Source organism: Macrotis lagotis, chromosome X (assembly GCF_037893015.1).
Source record: "Macrotis lagotis isolate mMagLag1 chromosome X, bilby.v1.9.chrom.fasta, whole genome shotgun sequence".
In the NCBI taxonomy this organism is placed as follows: Eukaryota; Metazoa; Chordata; class Mammalia; order Peramelemorphia; family Peramelidae; genus Macrotis; species Macrotis lagotis.
This window is the reverse complement of record NC_133666.1, coordinates 237,465,816-237,485,084: the sequence shown is the minus strand read 5'-3', so window position 1 is coordinate 237,485,084 and position 19,269 is coordinate 237,465,816. Positions and strand designations below refer to the sequence as shown.

At 37.4% G+C, this 19,269-nt stretch overlaps 1 protein-coding gene across 4 annotated transcripts in view; it reads left to right on the top strand.

The window, feature by feature from the left end:
- Positions 1-19,269, top strand: part of ATG10 (autophagy related 10) — a 319,260-nt gene that overhangs the window by 197,045 nt on the left and 102,946 nt on the right. The window lies entirely within an intron of this gene.

Genomic DNA, 19,269 nt, shown 5'->3' with positions numbered 1-19,269 from the left:
TTTATTCCCACATTTTAAACATGACTCTTATACACTCATTTTTAAGATTCCACCCCCCCCCTTTTTTTGGCTGTGCTATATTTGTTTGTGTGTGGTTTATTTCCCAGGCATTTTGCCCAGTTTGGTGTATTTTTTAAAATAATTTGTTCAGCATTCCTGAGCCTTTTGAGGCTGATGTTTATAAAAGATTATTTAAAGGAATATCTCTTCATTTTTATGTTTCTCCTAAGTTGGCATCATGATAGATATTGAAAAGAGGTTATTATGTAGGATGAAAAATATATTGGAAAGTCAGATATTTTCAGCTTGGAGAATTTCAATTTTTGAATCACAAATAGCAAAATAAAAATAATTTGCTCCCTTGTTAATTAGTTTAATTGTTGATCGTAATGATCAATTCTAAGTATGTTAATCACAAAAGCCTTTTAAATCTTAAACTAAAAAATCTTAAACTAAAAAAAATTCCCCAGAATTGCCTAAGATTCAAAATGACTAGTTTAGTTATAAGAATACTTTAGGCATGATTTGGTGATCTTTTGATTTTTGTCTTAAATTCTCAAAATTAAGTGGCACAATTTCAATGAAAATAGTTAAAAACTAATTTTCTACCTCTATTTGCAGTACTCTTTTCACTACAACATAATGTCAAAGACAAAGCCCCAAACTTGAAAAGTAAATATGTTGAAGCTCATACTCTCATTCAGATTGGTTCCAAGTGGGTTAGGTTAGATGACTGTTGAAATCCACTACAGCTCTGATCTTTGTGAAGTTTTGATCCTGTCATTTCTACACTTCAGTGAAGCTCCACTCCCTGCTGTCTTCCTGGCCTTATATTCTATTTATCTGTACCTGTTTTTCTCTCCTCACCCCTCCTCCAGGAGGATATAAGCTTTTTGAAAGCTGGACTCTGGTTTTTTGCTTCTGTAGCCCAGAGTCTGGCACTCAGTATTGTGCCATAGTAAACACTGGTTGAATTCACTCGGTAAAGTGTGGAGTTGCTCAGGGTGAGCAGCACTATCTGTGCTCTGTCTCATGCCATCTCTGTTCCTGAGTGCTTCCAAAGAAAATAGATCTTTCCTTAAGAGGTTAGGGGTTTTGGAATTGTCAAAGTCAGGGAGGTACTTGGTGCAACAAAATAAACTGATACATTCCATCATGTGCTATTAAGAACACCTCTCATCTGTAAGTTCATTATTACATTTAAAAGAAACTAAACCAGGAAAAAAAATGAGTTACACTTAAAGATTTGGATCTTTTCATGAGAGCTTGTTGTACTTCTCTCCATTTGTTGGGGATGATTCCCCAGAAACCATTTTGAATTATATGCTTTTCTGGTTTATCTTTTCTCAAATAATTTCATATTGAACATGTATGCCTTCAGGGTGACAAACTCACAGTACTATAAACTGTCAGACATAGAATGCCAAGAAATGAAATCTTGTGGCAGAGCCTTAAGCTTGTATTGAAGTGACCTAAATGGTCATTTGGATTGTTTGGGGATAGATTTTTAATACAGCAATAGGATTTGTGAATAGTCACAAAATGCTGAGAGATAAGGTCTTGATAGGAATGTAGTTGAAATTGTTGAGAGTTAAGGGGTTTTAGAGAAGAGAGTGAAAGCATTTCTGGGTTTACCACATATGTAGAATTGAGGAAGAGATTTTTTTTGTCATTATCTTTTTTAATTTTTAAAAGTTTTCTTTAATTTATTTACACATTACTAAAATATTGTTGTAAGAGTAAACATAATGCCCCCCTCTCCCCACAAAAATATAAAATCTCATGAGAAATAGAAAGAAAGAAAAAAATGTGTTTCAGTCTTTGTTCTCATACCATCAACTCTGTCTTGGGTGGATCATATTCTTTATCATAAATCCATCATAGAAGTTACTTCCATATTTTTCCACAGTTGCTATTGTTGATTGTGATTCCCTCCATCCATTCCTCCCTACCACCATCTATTATATTTTCTCTCCCCTGTTACTTTGTCCTTCTTCTAAAATGTGCCGTGGGACAGCTGAGTGGCACAGGGGACAAAGCACCGGCCCTGGGGCCAAGAGGCCCCAAGCCTATGTCCCACCCAGAGATGCAGCAACCACCCAGCCCCATGGTCCCAGACAGGTCACCCAATCCCAGCACCTTGCAAAACATAAAAAAGAAAATGTGTTATATCTGACTATCCTTTCCTATGATCTACCATCACCCCTCCCCTCCCCCTGTCCTCCTTCTCTCCTTTTTCTTCTAGATTTCTATACCCCATTGAGTGAGTGTGTATGCTGTTTTCTCTCTGAGCTATGTCTGATGAGAATGAATGAAGGCTCCCTCATTCCCCCTCACCTTCCCCCGTTCCATATCATTGCAAAAGCTATTTCTTGACTCTTTTACATGAAATATCTTAGCCTATTCTACCTCTTTCTCTTACTCCCAGTAAATTCCCCTTTCACCCATTGACTCCATTTTTACAACATATTATACCATCATATTAAGCTTTCTCCTGTGCCTTGTCTATATAAGCTTCTTCTAACTGCTCTATTAAATGAGAAGGTTCACATGAATATTATCAGTATCATCTTTTCCATGCAGGAATACACATAGTTCATCATCATTAAGACCCTCATAATTTACCCTTCTCATCCACCCTCTCTATGTTTCACCTGAATCCTGCACTTTGAAGATCAAACTTTCTGTTCTGCTCTGGTCATTTCAACAGGAACATTTGAAATTCCCCTGTTTCATTGAAAGTCCATCTTTTCCCTTGGAAGAGGATGTTTAGTTTTGCTGGGTAGTCGATTCTTGTTGCATTCCAAGCTCTTTTGCCTTCTGGAATATTATATTCCAAGCCTGATGAACACTAAATGTAGATGCTGCTAAATCCTATGTAATACTGACTGTAGCTCCACAATATTTGAATTGCTTCCTTCTGGCTGCTTGTAATATTTTCTCTTTGACTTGGGAATTCTGGAACTTGGCTATAATATTTCTGGGGGTTGGGTTTTTTTTGGATCTCTTTCTGGGGGAGATCGGTAGATTCTCTCAATTTTTATTTTATTCTTTGCTTCTAGGATATCAGGGCAATTTTCCTGTAGAAATTCTTTAAAAGTAAAATCAAAGCACTTTTCCTCATCATGACTTTAAGGTAGCCCAATATTTTTTAAATTATCTCTCTTGGATCTGTTGGGTTTTTTTTAATTTTTATTAAAGATTTTATTTATTTTGAGTTTTACAATTTCCCCCCTAATCTTACTTTCCTCCCCATCCCCCACAGAAGGCAATTTGCCAATTTTTACATTGTTCCCATGTTGTACATTGATCCAAATTGAGTGTGATGAGAGAGAAATTATCCTTAAGGAAGAAACAAAGTATAAAAGATAACAAGATCAGACAATAAGATATCAGTTTTTTTTTTCTAAATTAAAGGAAATAGTCCTTGGACTTTGTTCAAACTCCACAGTTCTTTCTCTGGATACAGATGGTATTCTCCATCGCAGACAGCCCCAAATTGTCCCTGATAGTTGCACTGATGGAATGAGCAAGTCCATCAAGGTTGATCATCACTCCCATGTTGCTGTTAGGGTGTACAGTGTTTTTCTGGTTCTGCTCATCTCACTCAGCATCAGTTCATGCAAATCCCTCCAGGTTTCCCTGAAATCCCATCCCTCCTGGTTGCTAATAGAACAATAGTGTTCCATGACATACATATACCACAGTTTGCTAAGCCATTCTCCAATTGAAGGACATTTACTGGACTTCCAATTCTTTGCCACCACAAACAGGGCTGCTATAAATATTTTTGTACAAGTGATGTTTTTTTTTACCCTTTTTCATCATCTTTTCACGGTATAGACCCAGTAGTGGTATTGCTGAATCAGAGGGTATGCATATTTTTGTTGTCCTTTGGGTGTGGCAAAACAGTTGGGTTTTTTTTTCAATGAGATATTTCACATTTTCTTCTAATTTTTATTGTATCTTGATTTTTGGCAAAGCCATCAGTTTCCTTTAGCTCCACTCTACATTGAAGGATTTGTTTTCCTCAGAGAGCTTTTTTATCTCTTTTTCCATCTGGGCAATTCTACTTTTTAAAGCATTCTTCTCCTCAATAACTTTTTGAATTGTTTTATCCATTTGTCCTAAGCTGGCTTTTAACATATTATTTCTTCAGCATTTTTTTGGATCTCCTTGACTAAGCTGCTGACTTCGTTTTTATGTTTTTCTTGTATCTCTCTTATTTCTCTTCCCAACTTTCCCTCTACCTCCCTTACTTGATTTTCAAAATCTTTTTTGAGCTCTATCATGGCCTGAGCCCAACTTCTATATTTCTTGGAGTCTTTAGATGCAGAAGCTTGGACTTTCTCATCTTTAGAGTGTGTGTTTTGGTCTTCCATGGGACCAAAGTAATTGTCTTTGGTCAGGTTCCTTTTTTTCCTGTTTACTCATTTCTCCAGCTTGAACCTGGTTTGGGGCTGCTTTCTGAGCTTTTGAGTATTATTGGGATACCCCCACAAGGACTTCAGTTCCTTCAAGGTCTAATGGAAGGCTCTGACTGCTCTCCTGTCTGTGAATGACCATAAGACCACCCCTCTGCCCCAGGGCTTTGAAGAAGGTTCCTGCTCTGTGACAGTTTGGGGGCTCAGACTGTGACCAGGGTCTGAATGTGACCAGACCCCAGAGTCCTGTCCCAGGGATAGAGGACAGACCTCGCAATCTCTCCCCACTCCCTTACCTTCCGGTGGCTGAGCACTCTAGGAACAGCTGCTTGGTGGCTCCCTGCTGGGTGAATCCACAGGCCTGCTTCCATTTCCTGGGATCTGGGCTGTGCTGAGGCTATGGTCATGCTGAGGAGGGCCACGCTGGCCTGGGCTTCGCATTCATTCTGGAAGAGGTCTCCCTTCTGGTCTTCCAAGTTGTGCTTGGTGTTTCCTGGGGTGCAGGTCAGGAAACTGCTTCTGCTGCCAGGGGCTGGGGCTCCAACCAGGCACCCTGGGGCTGTTCCCAGAAGGCTGAAGCTCCTTAGCTCCAGTGTGCTTCCGGCTCCCTCCAACCCCGGGTTACAGAGCCTTTCCACTTTTTTCCAGGTTACTTTGGACTGGAGAATTGCCTCACTGGATCTTTCTGTGGGTTCTGTCTCTCAAAAATTTAGTTAGAGCCATAATTTTAAGGTTTTTGAAATATTTTGGAAAGAGCTCCTAAGAAATGCTGTTCTCTTTCTGCCATCTTGGCTCCACCCCTGAGGAAGAGATTTTAAAAGATTTATTCAAATACAAATTTACCTGGGGAACAAATTTTCAGAGGCTTGCATCACCATCAATTTGATTCTACTTTCCCCCTGACAAAAATAGCAATTTACTATAATGATGGTTCATATTTCATACATAAAGTACTGCCCAATTTACAAAGTACTAACCTAGCAATTACTGTCTGAGATGCTCAGTGGATTGGGCAGTGGACCTGGAGAAAGGAAGTCCTGAATTCAAATTCAGATACTTACTGACTGGGTGACTGAGCAAGACACTCAACTCTGACTACCTCAATGTTTTTATCTCTTAAAGTAGAGATAATAATAGCATTATTTCCCAGGGTTGTTTCGAGAATAAAAATGGAATAATATTTGGAAACCACTTTGTACATCTTAAAAGGCTATATAAATTCTGGCCATATTTTCAACATTTTATAAGTGAAAGGAATCGGGCTCAGAAATATTGTGACTTTCTTGAGATCACACAGCAGTTAAAGATGGGACTTGATCCTGGGTCTTCTGACTCCAATTCCAGGCTCTTTCCTCTATACTGTTGTCAGAGAAGAAGCCCCAAACCTATATAGTAAATATGTGGAGGCTCCCATCAGTATTCACATTGGAACAAGGCTTCAATTGGGTTAGACTCCAGGGCCATAAGAGTCACTTCAAACTTTGAAATTCTGTGATTCTGTGAAGCTTCATTCTAATTTCTAATTTCTACATTTCTCTCAAGCATATTTCCTGATCTCTTCCTGGTCTCTCCTGCCACATTGTATTTGTATTTCTGAAATAGTCCCCTCTATTTCATCTCTGTCTCCTCAAAGTCTTTTCTTCCTTCATGATCCAGGGAAGCAATCCATGCCTTGATAGCCACAGTATTCACATTGAAGTCATTGATTCTATCATCTATGAATTTAATTATATTCTATTTTGATTTATTGTTATTTGTGTATTTGTTTCTCCACTCATCAGAGTTTTCCATGAGGACCTTCTGATTTTTCGTCTTTACCTTCAGCATCTTACATGATGCATTGCATGTAGGCACTAAATAAATGTTTCTAAATTTTTTTCTGTCACCAACATGTGCCTCTGCATGTTTCTTTCCTGGGGTCTCGGATTTCCTTTTTCCTCTTGAACCATCCCATGGCTTCTTTCTTAGAAGAGGTTCACTAGGGGCGGCTAGGTGGCACAATGGATAAAGCACCGGCCCTGAAGTCAGGAGTACCTGTGTTCAAATCCGGTCTCAGACACTTAATAATTACCTAGCTGTGTGGCCTTGAGCAAGCCACTTAACCCCATTTGCCTTGAAAAAAACCTAAAAAAAAAAAAAGAAGAGGTTCACTCTACTAATCCCTTCAGTTATATCCAACAGAAGCTCTTTTGTGTTACCATCAGACTCCTTTACCACCTTCACCTTTTCACTAGTGTTTTTTCTACCCTCAATAATAGGATGTTCCTCAAAATCCAATGGGAGTGATTTTTCCATTATAGGTTAAGAGGAAGGGGGTAGCAGTATATGTATTTCTTTCTTTCTATTGATCTTTATAATCCATATTTCTTCAATTTTCAGTCAATAATTAGTCACTAAGCATTTATTAAGTACCTCTTATTTGGTAGAACTGTGCTAAGTGCTAAAGATTTAAAGAAAAACAAAGCCCCTGAAAGCTCACATTTTAATGACTGTGCTGACATCTTTACCTAGTCTATGTGCTACCCTCTTCCCCACAAAATCACCTATCCATATCCAGAATATTCATTTATCTTCCTCAGTAACTGAAATCTGTACCTTGGCTCATGGGCTTTCCCACTATATCCTGGTCATTAACTTCAGAACCTTCAACATCCATACATACTGATGAATTTTCTGATAACTTTCCTTTCAGTTTCTCAACTTTGTCAGGCTCAAAGACCACCATCTCATTTCAGCAGTCCTATTCCTTAAAGCTATCATCTCCATAGGATTTAACATTCTCTAATATGACCTCAAGTTCAGAGATCATTTCTTCCACATTCACCTTATCATTCTGGCCTCCATTAGGATTGCCTTTGACACCTGTGCTATTACCAAGTTCATGCACTTCCCCTCTGTTTTTAAGGCGTAATCCTAACAACCTAAAGTCTCCAATCTGAGTCTAATTGCTGAATGCTTAAGACAATAAATTTTCATTTTTTCTTATCTTTTGAATTCAGATTTCATAACAAAATTAGTAATATCCAGGGCATATTGATTTTTTCAGTGCTTTTAACCTTTTTTCTCAAGCTTTCTTAGCAACCATCAGACTAATTTTCTAGAGTTAGTGGTGACTCTCACCTTATATCTCATTGGGAGTGTTTCCTGTTGTATCTTAACTGAATATTCTTTCTATGGTATTTGTTAAGTATGCTGACATTTTAAAAAATGTTACATGGTATTTTAGTCTCCTTTTCAATTCCAAGCCAAAAACCAACAGACTAGCTTTAAATCAGGCTTGGTCCAGATCATTCCCTGTGTAACGACCAAGCCTTATCAATTATAGTTCCACAAAATCCCCATAACACATCTCTTCCTTTCCATTCTCACTGTCACTATCATCCTAATCCAGACCCTTATCATCTCTCCAATGGATTATTGAGCTTCTTACAGATTCAGTCCTTCCTATGTTCCACTGACAAATGATGTTTTTCAAAGCACAGTTCTGATCATGTTGAAACTCAAACTTTTTAGCCTGAAATTCCAGGCCCTTTCTAGTTTGATTGTAAATTGCCTTTTCCAATCATATCTCCAGTATGTCCACTTTGACTAGAGGAATGGAGAGGCATATTGCAGCAATCAAGGAGAAAAGCAATGAAGGCTCAAATCTTGAAATGGAAGGCAAGATTGGAAAGTTGGGTAATAGAACAGTCATTTGGGACTTTCCAGAATTATTTACTCTCCCTTATATAGACAGCTATCTATTTCTTTTCTCCTTGTAAAGGAGGAATGATCACTTGACCCATATTGATATATGAATATTTATAATCATTTTTAAAAGAACAAAAAAATCTACTCCTAAAAAGTCAGTTGACTGGATTGGTAACTGAAATGTCTAGTACAACTTTCAACTCATTAAAAAAGTGAAAATTCATTTATTAAGGAACTGATATCATTAATTAGATTGTAGCTCCTTATCTTCTTTATTATTCATGGATTGCTGTGGGTATAGTGCTCTAAAACATCTGCTCAGTAGTCCGTTATAGTAGCACAAGAATGCTTTTACGTGAATGCAATAAAGTAACAGATGCTTCTTAATGACAACTTCCCAATTCATTTAGGAAACAAGTCAGTTCTGAATTTGGTTTTTCCTTATACTGTGGTAGCTATACAGGCAAATGATTCTGAAGAGACTGGAATTGACAAATCAAGTCGTTCTGGGTAATTTTTTTAGGGTGTTGCAAGTTGGTCTAAAAGCCTCATTTAATAACACTTTAATAAAATTAGCATTTTTCTTACTGTGCAAATAATTCTTTGCCATTATAAGTATTGGAAAGAATACATTAATTCGGTGTCACAGATTTTCTATTTATGTCTTCAAAATCTCCTCTTGAATGTTGATTTATCATCAGCATTACAAATAGCAGAGTGCCTGCATCCTCTTCCTTAGTAACAAAGAGACAAGGAGGCCTTGCAAACTGGAATGGCATACCTCAGTTTTCATATGTTATCTGAAATGGTAGATTAGGAGGCAGCAGAATAATATTGAAGGTTCACTTGGAAAGTAGTGATTCTCTCCTGCATGGGTTTCTCTTTTCTGGGTAACTAGTTGCTTCTACCTCTTTCTTCCACAAACTGAGGCAGGACCAGTTTTAGGGTATAAACAAGATTTATGTTTATATAGATGCTATATCTGAAGAGGTGCCATTAATGTTCCTCCTCCCATGGTACCCTCAAATCTCTCCTGCTAATGCCTGAGATTATACTATTGATCCATTCAGTGACCATTTACTAAATTCTTACCTTGTTCCAGGGCTGTGCTAGACATTGGATGTACAATAAAAAGAATGAGCTTACACACCTTTTGTGTGAAAGTGAAAACTTCTTCATCCCTTCTTTTAGATAAAATGTTATTGTATCCAGGAAGGGTAATAATTGAAATTCCTTAACACCTTATTAGGTTTTCCTTAGTATTACATTTCTCTTTGCTGATGATAAGGTGAGATATGAGAAGAAGAAAAGGAGCATGAGTGAGAAAGGGACACATTTTACCTACTTCAGGACTGGGCCCAGGGTTAGCTCAGTTCAATATAGCAAACTGTTGTGGTTATATGGCTAGATTGTGCACTTGAGGATGTGTTCAGTTAGTTCTGCTAAATGGGACATATGTGTTCCTAAAAATTTCTGTACTATGTAAAATCATATAATAAAAATCATAGGATTTATGGGAAAAGTGGGGTTAGGGGCACAATATTCAAAAACTTCATAAGTAACACAAAAAAGGTAGGAATATACTAAAAAAAAGGTAACTAGCTTCATACATGTTAAATAATTAAGAAATTGATATATGCCACAATAAAGAGTGGTAGTATCTATGGCCTGAGCCCAGATTCCTACAAGTCAACTGCTAGAGTCTAAGGTTAAGGGCAAGAGAGTGGTCTCTGCAGGGCATCAACTCTGGGACTCACTGCCATGGCAGAAGATGAGGCAGAGGTGCCAGTCAGCCTTCTTTTGCCCACAGTTCATAAAGCACCAGAAGATATATGACATGGCACTTTATCTTGAAAAATTCTGACATTTGTTGGCAAAAATGAGTGTTGGATGGGTTGCAGTTTGTGAGTTATTGTGAAGTAATGCAGTTCTCCACATTCTTTGTTTGAACTAAGTTGCACATAAGCAAACATGAAATCAGCATTATACTCAAGTTATTCCCTAATATATAAATCTCACTGGAGCAAATTCACATTTTCAAAATAAGCATTTTTGTAGAGCTGACTGACTATACACTGGTTTGTGTGTGCCTCTAGGTAGGTATGAGTATGTGTCTCTGTTCTGATGTATACATATAATAGGATATACATGCATGAATAAGTGTGGTTCCTTTTCAGTATGTTACCTCTACTGTGGGGTGTAGGAGAGCTGGGATGAACAAAAACAAGTGCCATGAAATTTTTCAAAAGCTGGAGTTGCCATATTGTTATGAAAAGTTATATAGGGGACTTGTAGTTGATGAAACAGCCTGATGAGCTTTAGGTCTAGTTTGTGAGTTTTTGAAATATCTATCAACTTGACTTGTGTAATCACTGATCCTTGGAAAAGATGGAAAAGAAAGATGGGAATATCATAAAGATCCCTGAAAGATAAAGCTAATTTTGTCCTTTTATTCAAAATTGAGAAGAATAAATTAAAAATCCAAGAATCAAATTTATATATATACAGATATACTCTTATATTTTGCCTATCTCAAAAAATGAATCAAATAAAAAATTAAATGACTTACATTGAGTTATTGAGTTTCTCATTAAAACTCGGTAGTTTCTCATTTATGCAGATGTAATAGAAGTGCCATGACATTCAATCTTTCACCATTAAATACTATTTAATGGCATCTCGTGGTAAAAGAGAATCCATAAATTGATATATTTGAAGGACAATTGTAAAGAAAGTAAAAGGAACCCATCTGTTTGCTTGTGAGTTTTTTTAAGTAAAGAGTTATTCTAACAGACAATCTTATGATTCACAAACATTTAAACCTTTTTAGTATATGTTTTAAGAGCCTAGAAATTTTTATTCTTTTAGAATAAAATTTACTCATTTTTGGATATGAGTATAACACTTCACTCCTATGATAAAGAATTTTGTAGTTTTGTTTCACAAGACATTTAAAATCTCTCTTGTTTAAATTAGAGTAGTTCTATATCTTACTTTAGAAAATGATTTCAGCCAAACTTTCAGCCCATTGGGATTTAATTACTTTCATTCATTTAAGCTCAAAATTTATTATCTTAGGGAAGTCTAATGTCACATCCCTAAGACTGAAAGAAAAAGGAGAAAAATAGCCATCAGATATAAGACTGAAGGGTTATAGAAGATTTTATTGTTGCTGTTTTTCTATCTTAGAAAAAATAAATGCAATCAAAGGCCACAAAATGGACTCAAATCAGAGAAAATGAAAGAATTAGCTGAAGATCCCCCTTCAGTGACTTTCCTATAGGGGTATTTAGTTATCTTTGGGGTTCAGTGGAAAGAGTATTAACTCGGGAGAGAGAGGACCTAGATTCCCATTCTGACTTTGGTACAAGTCATCTGCCCCAACCTGTCTGACATTTGGGACAAGTCATTTAGCTTCTCTGAGCTTCTGTTTTCCTTATTTATAAAATGAGAGGATTGAAATACATGACTTTCTTTAATCCTCTAATTCTATGAATAGCTACATTCTTCAGTCCAAGCCCTTGATTTTATAGGAAGTTTTGAGGAAACATGCCCAATGAAGTCAAATATGGAACTTGTGGTCATATAATTTGCTTGTATCTGGAATGAATATAGAATCTAAGCCTTCTGAGTTCTATTCTAGTCTTTCCACTGCATAGTATTTCTGAGATCCTCTTTTCTTCTTTTATCCTGCTTTACTTGGTAATTTCATCAGCTCCCATAGATTCAATTACATCTCTACACTGATGATCCTCAAATCTACCTATCTGCCCCAACCTGTCTGATGATCTCTCATTCTGCATCTCCATCTGTCTTTCAGATATCTCAAACTGGATATCCTAGACTCAACATATCCCAAACCAGAATTTATTATCTTTCCTATTACAACTCCTATCTTCCCTACTACTACTACTACTACTACTACTACTACTATAGAGGGCAACACCATCCTCCAACTCTCTCAGACTTGCAGCTTACAAGTCTATCCTGGATTCCTCACTCACCACCTCCAAGCTGCGGCCAAGGTCTGTCAATAATACCTTCTAACATTTCTTGAATTTTCCCTCTATCCTCTTGACTTTGCTACCACTCTAGTGCAGGCCTTCATCACTTCATGCCTGCTGGTGAGTTGACCTGCCTCAAGTCTCTCCTTGTTCCAATCTCTTCTCCTTTCAGTCACTAATATGATTTTGCCAAAGCATCAGTTCAGTCTTGTCATTTACTCCCCTTTTCCCTCATTTCTCCCCACCCCACACCCCATCACTCTATAAACTTCAATGGTTCCCTATCACCTCTAGGAGCCAATACATAATACTCTGTATGGCATTCAGAGCCTTTCATAATCTAGCCCCCTCCTTCCTTTTTAATCTGCTTTGATTCAGTGACCCTCACCTCCTGGCTGTTCCACAGACAAGACATGCTATCTCTCAAATCCAGGTATTTTCTCTGGCAGTCTTCCCTGCTTGAAACATTTTCCCTCTCTCCACTTGAACTACTGACCTCCCTGGCTTCCATTAAGCCCCAAGTCAGGAGGAGAGGAGTTTGAATCCAGCCTTAGACACTTGACACTTCCTAGCTGTGTGATGTTGGACAAATCACTTAACCCTGATTGCCTTGCATCCAGGGCCATCTCCAGTCATCCCAATTCATATCTGGCCATTGGACTCAGATGGCTCTGGAGGAGAAAGTGGGGCTGGTGATTTAGCATAGCACTTCCTCACTCCAATCCAATTCATGTGTTGTCATGGTATCACCCCCCAATGTTGTGATCTTCTTTGAAAATGAAGGATAAACGTTATATTAAATTAAAAGCCCACGTTATACAGGAATTCTTCCTCAAGTCCCTCTTAATTCTAGCACCTTCCCAATGATTATTTTCTATCTATCCTACATATAGCTTGCTTGATATAATATATTTGTTTCCATGTTGTCTCCCCTACCTGAAGGCAAGGAATGTCTTTTGTCTCTTTTTGTATCCCCAGTGCTTAGTATTAGTGCCTAGCACATAGAAGCTGATTAATAGATGTTTGTTGAATTTTGAATAATAAATGTTTAATGAAGAAGACAACCTTGTCTTCAGAGATTTAAGTTTATTCTAATAGGAGAGAATGACCACATCAAGGAAAGAATAAGTGAAAAGAGTTTAAATTGCAGCATAGAGAAGAATTTCCCTGTTGGAAGATTAACATTACCTAATGACTTCTGGGGTTTCCATCTCTGGAGGCTTTTAAAAATGGAATATACTTCATCTGTCTTCAATAAATACTAAACTTTCTCAGTTTGTTTAAGACAGTGGAAACAAGCCTTTGCAAGATCTTTTCTACATATAGGGCTGAGTGGCATGATTTGAAGGCTGCTACAAAATCTCCTCTGCTCAAAATTATCTCTTTATTGGTTTTTAGTATCCCAAATATCTTTATTAGAGGTTCAGTTTTCATCTACAAGAGTCTTTTGTTAAATGCAAATATACATGACCTTGTAAGTATTAAGTTTATCAGTCATGAATACTTTTGCAAAGATTTATTTATCAGATTACCATTCGGTATGTATGCTAGGTCAGATGGACTAGGCAGTTTGTGATAGGAAAGAGCCAAGAAACCAGCTTGGAAGAATAGACCTGAAGAGCCATGGGGGAGAGTGGAGGAGAAGGGGGAGAAGGGGGAGAAGGGGGAGGAGTTGAAGGAAAGACAGCTTTAGGAGCTTAGGGAAAGAGAAAACACCAAAGATGACTTTGTCTGCTTCATAATTTTAACAGTAGTTAGCAATAGTTCCTTTCTTGTTATATAATTCAATTACCAATGAAGGTAAAAAGTGTTAAACATGAATATTAGTGATAGCAGGTTATACATTATATTATTTGAAAAGGGAAATTTTGAACTAAAATATACTTCATAATTTCTAATGTCTAGAATTCTAGGTTAAAATATTTTTTTCTTTTAATTAACCATTCTATAGAAGACACCTAATTTGCAAAATACCTCTTCCATAAATCTTGCTGATTTTGAATGCAAACACTATTTGTAAAATTGTAGCTGAAAAAACTGAATCCCAGAGAGGATTTGACCATGGTTACATAGAAAATAGCAAAAATACTAAAAAGAGAGTGAGAAGGATTTAACTTGTCTTGCAAAGATGGAGGATTTTCTTAGTTCTCTATATTCCTCTCTAGAGTATTTGGATATTTTGATGGCTCATCAATTTACTTACTCTTTCCAAAAGTAGAGATCACAGTCCATCTAAGCTTTCTCATTCTTTGTGATTTTTATCCTTATCCATTCAGAAGTCCTCTATTCAATGTTCTGGGATCAGACCCTTTCCTTTGCTGTTGTTGTTCAGTTGTGTTCAACTCTTCATGGTCCCATTTGGGATTTTCGTGGCAGAGATACTGGAGTGGTTTTCCATTTCCTTCTCCAGCTTATTTTACAGATGAGGAACTGACATAAAAAGGGTTAGGCGACTTGCCTAGAGTCACACAGCTCATAAGTGTCTGAAGCTGGAATTGAACTAAAATGAATCTTCCTGACTTTAGCCCCAGCACTTTATCCATTGTGCTATGTAGCTGCCTTTTCTTTAGGCCTTTAGTATTCAAGAAGTAACACTGCATTACTAAGGCTTCCACATTTTATCTCTTACTCTTGTTTTTTGAGCAGAGTACTTTCCAATCGCACACTAATGTTTTTTTTATGATATACTATATGCATCTCTTCCTTGTCCTTTGAATTGCCCACAATTTTTCATTCTTTGTAGATCTTGATTTTCCATGGTTTTTAACACTATGTTACATTACTGGGAGAATATTGATGTAAAAAAGATAATCTTTGGTTTGGTTTTATCAGAGAATGGCTTGGTATTATTTAATGTCTTGTGTAATTTCCCCTTGTGCAATCTGTTCTTTCTTCCATTCTATGCCAGACCCATCTCATTGTTCACCTGTGAGACCTGGGATGGCCTTGTAACCCATGTCATAATCCAGGTGATAAGCAGTCTTCAGCCAGAAAGTTTTGCCAGTGTGGTTTTATAACAATAGACCAACTGAGCTCAAGAGAGCTGGAGTGCTCAGGATTGTTTCATTCTTTGTCCTTCTATTTTCACTGGACCTGGCACATAACAAAATACTTTTCGATTAATTGTATAAATTAATCTCCCAGCTCTAGGCTCATGCAGTTACCTGATTTAGTATTGATAAGCCTGGAACTCTCAAAAAGAGAGCTTTTTCCAGTTATCTCTCTTTATACCTCTTTCCCATAGCCCTGGACAGAGTTGGGAAACTTAGATTTGACTCCTATCAAAGGTTCTGTAAAATGGAATATATTGTTAACCAATGACTATTAGAGAATAGGTATAGAAGAGCTATTTGTTTACCCTATATAAAAGTAATGCTTACTTTGCTTAAGACATGATATAGAACCTATGAACACTATTTTGTATTTCTAGAAGGGTTATAATTTAAAACAATAAAATATGAAACCCTTGGTGTGATTGTCAATAAACATTTCACCTTTACCTATAATCTTTTTTAATGTTAATATAGTTTATTTTTTTCAATTACATGCAAGGTAGTTTTCAACATTCATCTTTTTGTAAGCTTTTTTCTGCCTCCCTCCCTTCCCCTGCTCCTCCCCATGAGTGGGAATTATCTGATATAGATTATACATGTACAATCATGTTTAACATATTTCCATTTTAATCATGTTGTGAAAGAAGAATCAGAACAAAAGGGGAAAAAAACATGAGAAAAAAACAACAGAAAACAAGTTTTTAAAAGTGACCCCTAATATGCTTTGGTCTGCATTCAGACTCCATCATTTTTCTCTGGATGAACCTTTACCTGTATTCTGCTCTGTCCTAACAACTCCCATAACGCTGACTTATTATAAAATGGGCCAAAACTTGGGTTTATCCTCCTGTGGGTGTTCATCTTTTCTTCTAATAGAGATTGTAGTAATGGTACATACTGTCAGCACTGACTGAGGAATTTAATGTCTTTTTACTCCTTGAACTCATGAGATGACTTCTCTGTCTAACTCAGAATTGCTATTTGGTCACCTTTGCCCACAGAAAAGAAGCAAAACTCACAAAAATGGAAGAGGGAGCTGAGACCTTGAGATGCTCATTAGGCTAATTTAGATGAGGTTCTGCTCTAGCTACCATATGCAATCAACCACTATAGGAAGACAAGCGACCCTTTTCTCCTGCCTCATAAGGAGGTACCAGAACATGTTCGATATCATCCATTCCAGAGGCAAGATGAGAGTGAGAGTGGAATTGCCTCTACTTTTGGAGTCTGCTGAGTGGCTCTTCTGGGGTTGGGGGTCTTTTGTTATATCCCCTCCCCACTGCTTCTATCTTGGGAATGAAGAGTTTTCTGGGTAATCCTAAAGTGATAAGTCTTTCAGCATTGAGTGGTCTGGGAAGCTCAGCAATAGCTCCATTCAGTAGTCCCTCTTGGGGACCCCCCCCCCATACACAATTAATGGAATATTACAAATAAATCAATGTGCTCTAATTTCCATCACAGTCTTTTAGGTCATCTCCTTTGAATGGTCATGGCATTCGTGAATTTGATTTAATCTTTATGAGATTATAAAAAAACCAAAAGTCCATAGAGGACGAGGACCTCTCTGACCTTAGGAATTCCTCCATCTGTCAGGGTACAGTGGGAGAGCCCTAAATCTGCACTGGAGTATGCCAATGCCAGTTATGCCTTCTGCATTTATCTTTTTCTACCTCAGAGTTCCCTCATCTGTCAAATAAGGGGGTTGAAAGCAGACAAATAAGGCAAGGAGGTTGTACTAGGTGACCTCTAAGTTCCCTTCCAGTTCTAAACCCTTGAATCAGCACACAATAAATTTCATGGACATCCTCCATGACACCAATGAGAGTATTCAGTAAGTCGATGTCTCCCTGGTTTTATGCCTTGTTCAGTCCTGATAACTGAAGAATCAACGGACTCAATTTTCTCTGAGGTTTCATCTATCAAAGAATCACTTAAAGTTTTCTCCAGAATAATAATGCTTTCTTAAACAAGGTTTGTGCTCTCGTGACCAATCCACACTGCGCTCATGCTAGAGAACACGTGGTCTTAGGGCAGGCAATGAGAGAGAGTCTTTTTCATTCAGACAGAACACTTCAGGCAAATGATAGCTCCTGAACCATCTTTCTTAAAGAAAATAGTGCCTAGGAATCATGGAGCTGATAATGAATACCCAGAGCATCACTAGATATGTGCCAGTTAACTTTGACTCCCTGGAACATGAAGAACATGCAGAGCATTTCACCTCTGCCAGTGCTTGGCAGTTTGTTCCTTTCAGAAGAAGCCCAAGCTCCTGTGCTGAGATTAGGTTGCTTCTCTTATTAGTAATTGTAATATATTAGCAGCGATGTTGGAGCCTCTTCCAGGTCTCAGCATAGCCAGCTCCCTTTCATAGGGTCAAATTCATTACTATCAATAGTACTTATAATTGAAATGGTCCTATTAATGGCAGTTAGAAGCCTACGTATTCTTAAGTTCTGTGTCCTAGAACTATCTTTGAATGGGGTTCTCAACAGGCTTATTCTGTATCAAATTCCACTGTCTAGTGATTAGTGTTATATTGACTTTCCAGAGTAATAGTAATAAAAATAAAATAATATAATCAAGTATGTGTGTAAGGGAGGAATTGTGCTAAATTCTGGGGTAAAAAAAGACAAAATGGAAATAGTTCCTGCCCTCAAGATGCTATGTACTTTCTACTCTAGGGATCCAACATGTACACAAATAAATATAAGATTACTTGAGGAGGTAGGGAGGATGAGGGAACTTCATGGAGCTAGCATTTCATGAACTGAACTTTGAAAAAATAAAAAAAGGATCCTGAGAAGTGCGAATAAGAAGGAAACACATCAGACATATGGAGTGTTTCCATGTGAATATATGGAGACAGGAAAGGGAACAATACATTTGGGGAATGGCTAGTAGAACAATTTGGCTAACGGATGTGTAAAGGGTGTACTAAGTTTGGAAAAATATAGGCTAGATAAGTGGGAGCTAGATTGTGAAGGTCCTTAAGCACCATCCTAGAGAGTTTGTATTTCATCCCAAATTCAAAAGGAAGCCACAGAAAGCTTTTAGGAAGGGAAGTGAACTGATCAAACCTGTGCCAGAGAAAGAATATCTTGAAGAGGTATGATGTTTTTGCTTTTTTTAATTCCAAGCACTTAGCATAGTGTATTTACATAATAAGTACTTGATACATTTTTCTTGCTGCTGCTACTGCTAATGATGATGGCAACTATGTGGAGGGTGAATTGTAAAAGGGAAACAGTGGAAGGAAAATCAACCCAGGAGCTATTCCAGATAGTCCAGGCAAATGATGGTGGTCTGATTTAGCATGGAAGTTATGTGAGTAAAGAAAAGGGGATGGATGTAATATGGGGATGAAGATAGACTTGATAGGAGGTACAAGTGATATTTGGGATAAGAAAGAGAGAAGAGTCAAGGATGAACTTAAGGTTGCAAACCTGAGTGACTGGAGGGATGCTGATGCCCTCAACAGAAATAGAGGATTCTGGAGGAGGGGAAGACTTAGGGGGGAACATAATTCAAACAATCTTGGATATGGTGAATTTGTTTGAGATGCTGATAAACTATCCAGAAGCAGATATCCTATATGTAGCTAATGGTATGGGACTTTGGCTAAGTAAAATGTTATGAAGTATTCTCAAGATCACTTTAAGGCCACAGAAATAGTCACAGGGTCTTTTTAATGGTTAATAAAGTAGAATCATTACACAGCAGAACTATAACTAAATTGTAACAGAAACTATAACTATATTCTAGAATCTAGGACAGACATACTTGAGATGAGTGTGGAGAGACAATGAATGATTCTGGGACATCCACCTGAGGGTGCTGACATAGAGTTCCAATGGCCTTCTGTTGGTTGGAATTCTATGTCACAAAAAATGGAACTTAATTTTGAAGAAGTTATGAAGTTAAAGTGAAATAGGGAAGTAACTTTGTGATTTACTAGAACAATGACAAAATCATGAATGGTTCTATTTATTTCATAATGGTTTTACTAAAATTAATCATTTCTTGTGATTCTTTTCTATAAAAAGACTAGTTTTTAGGGAAAAGACTAGTTTTTTTTTTAAGGTTTTTGCAAGGCAATGG